At 38.7% G+C, this 7,104-nt stretch overlaps 1 long non-coding RNA gene across 1 annotated transcript in view; it reads right to left on the bottom strand.

Annotated features, from left to right (window-relative positions):
- The window catches only part of LOC105486292 (uncharacterized), a 65,989-nt gene that overhangs the window by 41,920 nt on the left and 16,965 nt on the right, over nucleotides 1-7,104 (bottom strand). The gene's annotated exons all lie outside the window — the stretch shown is intronic.

Genomic DNA, 7,104 nt, shown 5'->3' with positions numbered 1-7,104 from the left:
ATTCTTTATCTACCATACTGCTCTTTTCCTTTTTAAAAATATTATTAAGCACTTTCAATATAGATAAATGAAATACAGGCTAATCTTTAGGTATCTTAAGAATTTTTGCTTTTTGAAAAAGAAAAGCTAATAGCCTAACTGCAGAGGAACTGAGTGGATGGGGTGGCTGCTGTATAGATTTTTAGATGAGATGATACAGTGTGGATTACAATGCACCTTGGACAGGACAGTTTGTTCTTGATATGGAATTCATATGCTTTTGAATCGTACTAATAACTCAGCATTAACAAGTGTATTACTCCTTAAATTCTACAGGCATTTTCAATATTCCTAACCAAAGAGTTTATAGCTTACTTGAGAAGAAGTCTGTTCTTGGAGAGATGTTGAAATTAGATGTTTATTAAACTTTAAAATATAATGCCTTAAGCTATAGCACTTTAAAAAATCTTTACATATAAATTGCTAAAAGGACTGTTAATGCTTTTCTCAGACATGTTGACATTTTACAATTTTGCACATCATGGTTTATTTGAAATGAAAAACTGTACTTTGGCCGGGCGCGGTGGCTCAAGCCTGTAATCCCAGCACTTTGGGAGGCCGAGGCGGGCGGATCACAAGGTCAGGAGATCGAGACCACAGTGAAACCCCGTCTCTACTAAAAATACAAAAAAATTAGCCGGGCGCGGTGGCGGGCGCCTGTAGTCCTAGCTACTCAGGAGGCTGAGGCAGGAGAATGGCGTGAACCCAGGAGGCGGAGCTTGCAGTGAGCCGAGATCGCGCCACTGCACTCCAGCCTGGGCAACAGCGTGAGACTCCGTCTCAAAAAAAAAAAAAAAAAAAGAAAAACTGTACTTTGTTTTATAAGTCTACCTAATATCTCATTTTTGGTTCTCATCTTTAGCACAGTTTTGATGCTTTTATTAAACTATTTTAACTGAGAAAGTGTCATGTCTGGGTTTTTTTTGTTTTGTTTTAATTGCTATACAAAATTTTGTTTTCCAGATGTCAAGTTAATGAAAAAAGAAAATAGGCCTCCAAAGACAGATGTTCACAATAGAATGTAAGCATGGTCCTTAGAAACAAGGGTAATTCTTTTAAAATTTCCCTGCGGAGTGAAGTTCTTAGAGGACTGCATCACCACCCAGGTGTCTTATATTCCCTGTGGAAGCCCAGCATGAGTTGAGAGGAGATGGGCCCACATGAGCCTGCTGTGGCCAGGTATTGAGTGCTGGTCTCACATTTCCCAGCTCAGGAAAAAGAGCTTTTTCATACTTGAACCCTATTTTGCCTGTGGAGGGACCCCCTGCCAGTTTTTTCCACAGCCTACTCTTCTTCCTGAAGTCACAGCTCAGACAGCATCTCCTCAGAGAGGTCACCCACCGTGACATCCAAAGTGGTCTTTCCTGAGAACTCCCTAATCTCATCACCCAGTTTATTTCCTCCAGAGCTGTCATCACTAACTGCAACTATCTTGTTTACTTAAACCTTCTGTTTCTATCATCTCTCTCATCTCCACTCCATGAGGATGTCAGGGACTAACTGTATCTGATACCTTACCAAGAGTGGATGCCTTATGCAGAGCAGGCATCAGTAAGTATGTTGGGCAAATGAAGAATTAAGTGAGTTTGATGGAAGGTGATTATTTGACCCTTTAGGCTAGAGAGGAGATGATACAAGCAAACCTGTCATTGTTTTCTGTCTGCTTCCTTAGTGACTGTGCCTGTGCCACCAGAGTATGAGTTTTAGTGAAATAACAGTAGTGAAACAAGAGGAACACTGAATAATGTGGCACCCTCAAATCTTCAGTTTTGCTGCATTGTTTTTAGAAACCAAATTCATTTAAGTAGGGTATTTGTTCATTAGTAAATTTGGTATTATCATGATTGAAATGATAATACTTTTATATTATTTTATTTATTTTTTTGAGATAGGGTCTCACTCTGTTGCCCAGGCTAGGGTGGCATGATCACGCCTCACTGCAGGCTCAAGTGATCCTCCCACCTCAGCCTCCTAAGTACCTAGGACTACAGGCGCATGCCACTATGCCTGGCTAAGATATTTCATATTCTTATCAGTTCTTCCCTTTGTATGAGGGTCAAATCAGTTTTCATTAAGGGATAAGGCTAATTATCCATAAGACTCTCAGTGGATTGCTCAGCAAAATCCCTGCAGCCAAGGATAGAGTAGGATGATGTATTCAAAATTCTAAAAAAAAAAAAAAAAAACTGCCAAATAAGAATATTGCATTTGGCAAAAATATCCTTTAAAAATAAAGGATAGAGAAAGTCATTCCCAGACAAATGAAACTGAGGGAATCTGTTTGTTACCACTAGACCCGCCTTATAAGAAATGCTTAAGGAAATTCTTCAAATTAAAATGAAAACATGTTAAATAGCAACATGAAAGCATAACTCTCACTGGTAAAAGTAAATATACAGGCAAATATAGAATAATGTAACACTATAAGAGTACATAAATTACTTTTCACCCTAATATAAAAGCTAAAAGACGGCTGGGCCCGGTGGCTCATGCCTGTAATCCCAGCACTTTGGGAGGCTGAGGTAGGCAGATCATGATGTCAGGAAATAAAGATCATCCTGGCTAACATGGTGAAACCCTATCTCTACTAAAAATACAAAAATTAGCTGTGCCACCGTAATCCCAGCTACTCAGGAGGCTGAGGCAGGAGAATCGCTTGAACCAAGGGAGTCGGAGGTTGCTGTGAGCCGAGATCGTGCCACTGCACTGCAGTCTGGTGATGGAGCAAGACTTCGTAAAAACAAAACAACAACAACAAAAGCTAAAAGACAAAAACATTTAGAATAATTATAACCACAAAAAAATTGTTAATGGATACACACTATAAAGAGAATTAAACACTGAATTCAAGGACACAAACGTTGGGGAGAATGGCATTTTTTTTTCTTTTTTATTATACTTTAAGTTCTAGGGTACATGTGCACAATGTGCAGGTTTGTTACATATGTATACATGTGCCATGTTGGTGTGCTGCACCCATTAACTCGTCATTCACATTAGGTATGTCTCCTAATGCTATCCCTCCCCACTCCCCCCACCCCACAACAGGCCCCAGTGTGTGATATTCCCCTTCCTGTGTCCAAGTGTTCTCATTGTTCAATTCCCACCTATGAGTGAGAACATGAGTGTTTGGTTTTCTGTTCTTACAATAGTTTGCTGAGAATGATGGTTTCCAGCTGCATCCATGTCCCTACAAAGCACATGAACTCATCCTTTTTTATGGCTGCATAGTATTCCATGCTGTATACATGCCACTTTTTTTTTTTTTTTTTTTACTAGAGGAAACTGTTTATATTTACAGAAACATACTTTGCTTTAAAAATGGGGAAGAAATGAAACCTTGCGTAACAAAATGAAACTCCTTGTATGGACCTAAACTTATAGCTATGGCTGAAAGTGAAGAAAATATCTGGTCAATCTATTTTTTTTTGCAATGCTAATACAATTAATTTATTTATTTTTCAAAAAAAATTATTTTTATTATTATACTTTAAGTTCTAGGGTACATGTGCATAATGTGCAGGTTTGTTACATATGTATACATGTGCCATGTTGGTGTGCTGCACCCATTAACTCGTCATTTACATTAGGTATATCTCCTAATGCTATCCTTTTCCCCTGCCCCCTCCCCACAATAGGCCCTGGTGTATGATGATCCCCTTCCTGTGTCCAAGTGATCTCATTGTTCAGTTCCCACCTATGAGTGAGAACATGCGGTGTTTGGTTTTCTGTTCTTGCGATAGTTTGCTGAGAATGATGGGTTTCCAGCTGCATCCATGTCCCTACAAAGGACACAAACTCATCCTTTTTTATGGCTGCATAGTATTCCATGGTGTAAATGTGCCACATTTTCTTAATCAAGTCTGTCACTGATGGACATTTGGGTTGATTCCAAGTCTTTGCTATTGTGAATAGTGCCGCAATAAACATATGTGTGCATGTGTCTTTAGAGCAGCATGATTTATAAACCTTTGGGTATATACCCAGTAATGGGATGGCTGGGTCAAATTGTATTTCTAGTTCTAGATCCTTGAGGAATGGCCACACTGTTTTCCACAATGGTTGAACTAGTTTACAGTCCCACCAACAGTGTAAAAGTGTTCCTATTTCTCCACATCCTCTCCAGTACCTGTTGTTTCCTGATGTTTTAATGATTGCCATTCTAACTGGTGGGACATGGTATCTCATTGTGGTTTTGATTTGCATTTCTCTGATGGCCAGTGATGATGAGCATTTTTTCATGTGTCTGTTGGCTGTATGAATGTCTTCTTTTGAGAAGTGTCTGTTCATATCCTTTGTCCACTTTTTGATGGGGTTGTATTTTTCTCATAAATTTGTTTGAGTTCTTTGTAGGTTCTGGATATCAGCCCTTTGTAAGATGAGTAGATTGCAAAAATTTTCTCCCATTCTGTAGGTTGCCTGTTCACTCTGATGGTAGTTTCTTTTGCTGTGCAGAAGCTTTTTAGTTTAATTAGATCCCATCTGTCAATTATGGCTTTTGTTACCATTGCTTTTGGTGTTTTAGACATGAAGTCCTTGCCCATGCCTACGTTCTGAATGGTATTGCCTAGGTTTTCTTCTAGGGTTTTTATGGTTTTAGGTCTAACATTTAAGTCTCTAATCCATCTTGATTAATTTTCGTATAAGGAATAAGGAAAGGATCCAGTTTCAGCTCTCTACTTATGGCTAGCCAGTTTTCCCAGCACCATTTATTAAATAGGGAATCCTTTCCCCATTTCTTGTTTTCATCAGGTTTGTCAAAGATCAGATGGCTTTAGATGTGTAGTATTATTTCTGGGGGTTCTCTTCTGTTCCATTGGTCTATATCTCTGTTTTGGTACCAGTACCATGCTGTTTTGGTTACTGTAGCCTTGTAGTATAGTTTGAAGTCAGGTAGCATGATGCCTCCAGCTTTGTTCTTTTGGCTTAGGATTGATTGTCTTGGCAATGCAGGGTCTTTTTTGGTTCCATATGAACTTTAAAGCAGTTTTTTCCAATTCAATGGGGATGGCATTGAATCTATAAATTACGTTGGGCAGTATGACCATTTTCACAATATTGATTCTTCCTATCCATGAATATGGTATGTTCTTCCATTTGTTTGTGTCCTCTTTGATTTCACTGAGCAGTGGTTTGTAGTTCTCCTTGAAGAGGTCCTTTGCATCCCTTGTAATTTGGATTTCTAGGTATTCTATTCTCTTTGAAGCAATTGTGAATAGGAGTTCATTCATGATTTGGCTGTTTGTCAGTTACTGGTGTATAAGAATGCTTGTGATTTTTACACATTGATTTTGTATCCTGAGACTGCTGCAGTTTCTTATCAGCTTAAGGAGATTTGGGGCTGAGATGATGGGGTTTTCTAAATATACAATCATGTCATCTGCAAACAAGGACAATTTGACTTCTTTTCCTAACTGAACACCCTTGATTTCTTTCTCTTGCCTGATTGCCCTAGCCAGAACTTCCAACACTATGTTGAATAGGAGTGGTGAGAGGGGGCATCCCTGTCTTATGCCAGTTTTCAAAGGGAATGCTTCCAGTTTTTGCCCATTCAGTATGATATTGGCTGTGGCTTTGTCATAAATAGCTCTTATTATTTTGAGATACGTTCCATCAATACCGAATTTATTGAGAGTTTTCAGCATGAAGGCCTGTTGAATTTTGTCAAAGGCCTTTTCTGCATCTATTGAGATAATCATGTGGTTTTTGTGTTTAGTTCTGTTTATATGCTGAATTACGTTTATTGATTTGCCTATGTTGAACCAGTCTTGCATCCCAGGGATGAAGCCCACTTGATCATGGTGGATAAGCTTTTTGACGTGCTGCTGGATTCGGTTTGCCAGTATTTTATTGAGGATTTTTGCATCGATGTTCATCAGGGATACTGGTCTAAAATTCTCTTTTTTTGTTGTGTCTCTGCCAGGCTTTGGTATCAGGATGATGTTGGCCTCATAAAATGAGTTAGGGAGGATTCCCTCTTTTTCTATTGATTGGAATAGTTTCAGAAGGAATGGTACCAGCTCCTCCTTGTACCTCTGGTTGAATTCGGCTGTGAATCCATCTGGTCCTGGACTTTTTTTGGTTGGTAGGCTATTAATTATTGCCTCAATTTCAGAGCCTGCTATTGGTCTATTCAGGGATTCAACTTCTTCCTGGTTTAGTCTTGGGAGAGTATATGTTTCCGGGAATTTATCCATTTCTTCTAGGTTTTCTAGTTTATTTGCGTAGAGGTGTTTATAGTATTCTCTGATGGTAGTTTGTATTTCTATGGGGTCGGTGGTGATATCCTCTTTATCATTTTTTATTGTCTCTATTTGATTCTTCTCTCTTTTCTTCTTTATTAGTCTTACTAGCGGTCTATCAATTTTGTCAATCATTTCAAAAAACCAACTCCTGGATTCATTGATTTTTTGAAGAGTTTTTTGTGTCTCTATCTCCTTCAGTTCTGCTCTGATCTTAGTTATTTCTTGCCTTCTGCTAGCTTTTGAATGTGTTTGCTCTTGCTTCTCTAGTTCTTTTAGTTGCGATGTTAGTGTCAATTTTAGATCTTTCCTGCTTACTCTTGTGGGCATTTAGTGCTATAAATTTCCCTCTACACACTGCTTTAAATGTGTCCCAGAGATTCTGGTATGTTGTATCTTTGTTCTCATTAGTTTCAAAGAACATCTTTATTTCTGCCTTCATTTCGTTATGTACCCAGTAGTCATTCAGGAGCAGGTTGTTTAGTTCCATGTAGTTGAGCAGTTTTAAGTGTGTTTCTTAATCCTGAGTTCTAGTTTGATTGTACTGTGGTCTGGCAGACAGTTTGTTATAATCTCTGTTCTTTTACATTTGCTGAGGAGTGCTTTACTTCCAACTATGTGGTCAATTTTGGAATAAGTGTGATGTGGTGCTGAGAAGAATGTATATTCTGTTGATTTGGGGTGGAGAGTTCTGTAGATGTCTATTAGGTCCACTTGGTGCAGAGCTGAGTTCACTTCCTGGACATCCTGGTTAACTTTCTGTCTCGTTGATCTGTCTAATATTGACAGTGGTGCGTTAACGTTTCCCATTATTATTGTATGG

The sequence above is a fragment of the Macaca nemestrina genome, chromosome 3, assembly GCF_043159975.1.
Source record: "Macaca nemestrina isolate mMacNem1 chromosome 3, mMacNem.hap1, whole genome shotgun sequence".
NCBI lineage: Eukaryota > Metazoa > Chordata > Mammalia > Primates > Cercopithecidae > Macaca > Macaca nemestrina.
The sequence above is the reverse complement of the archived record's forward strand: the minus strand, read 5'-3'. Positions and strand labels throughout refer to the sequence as shown.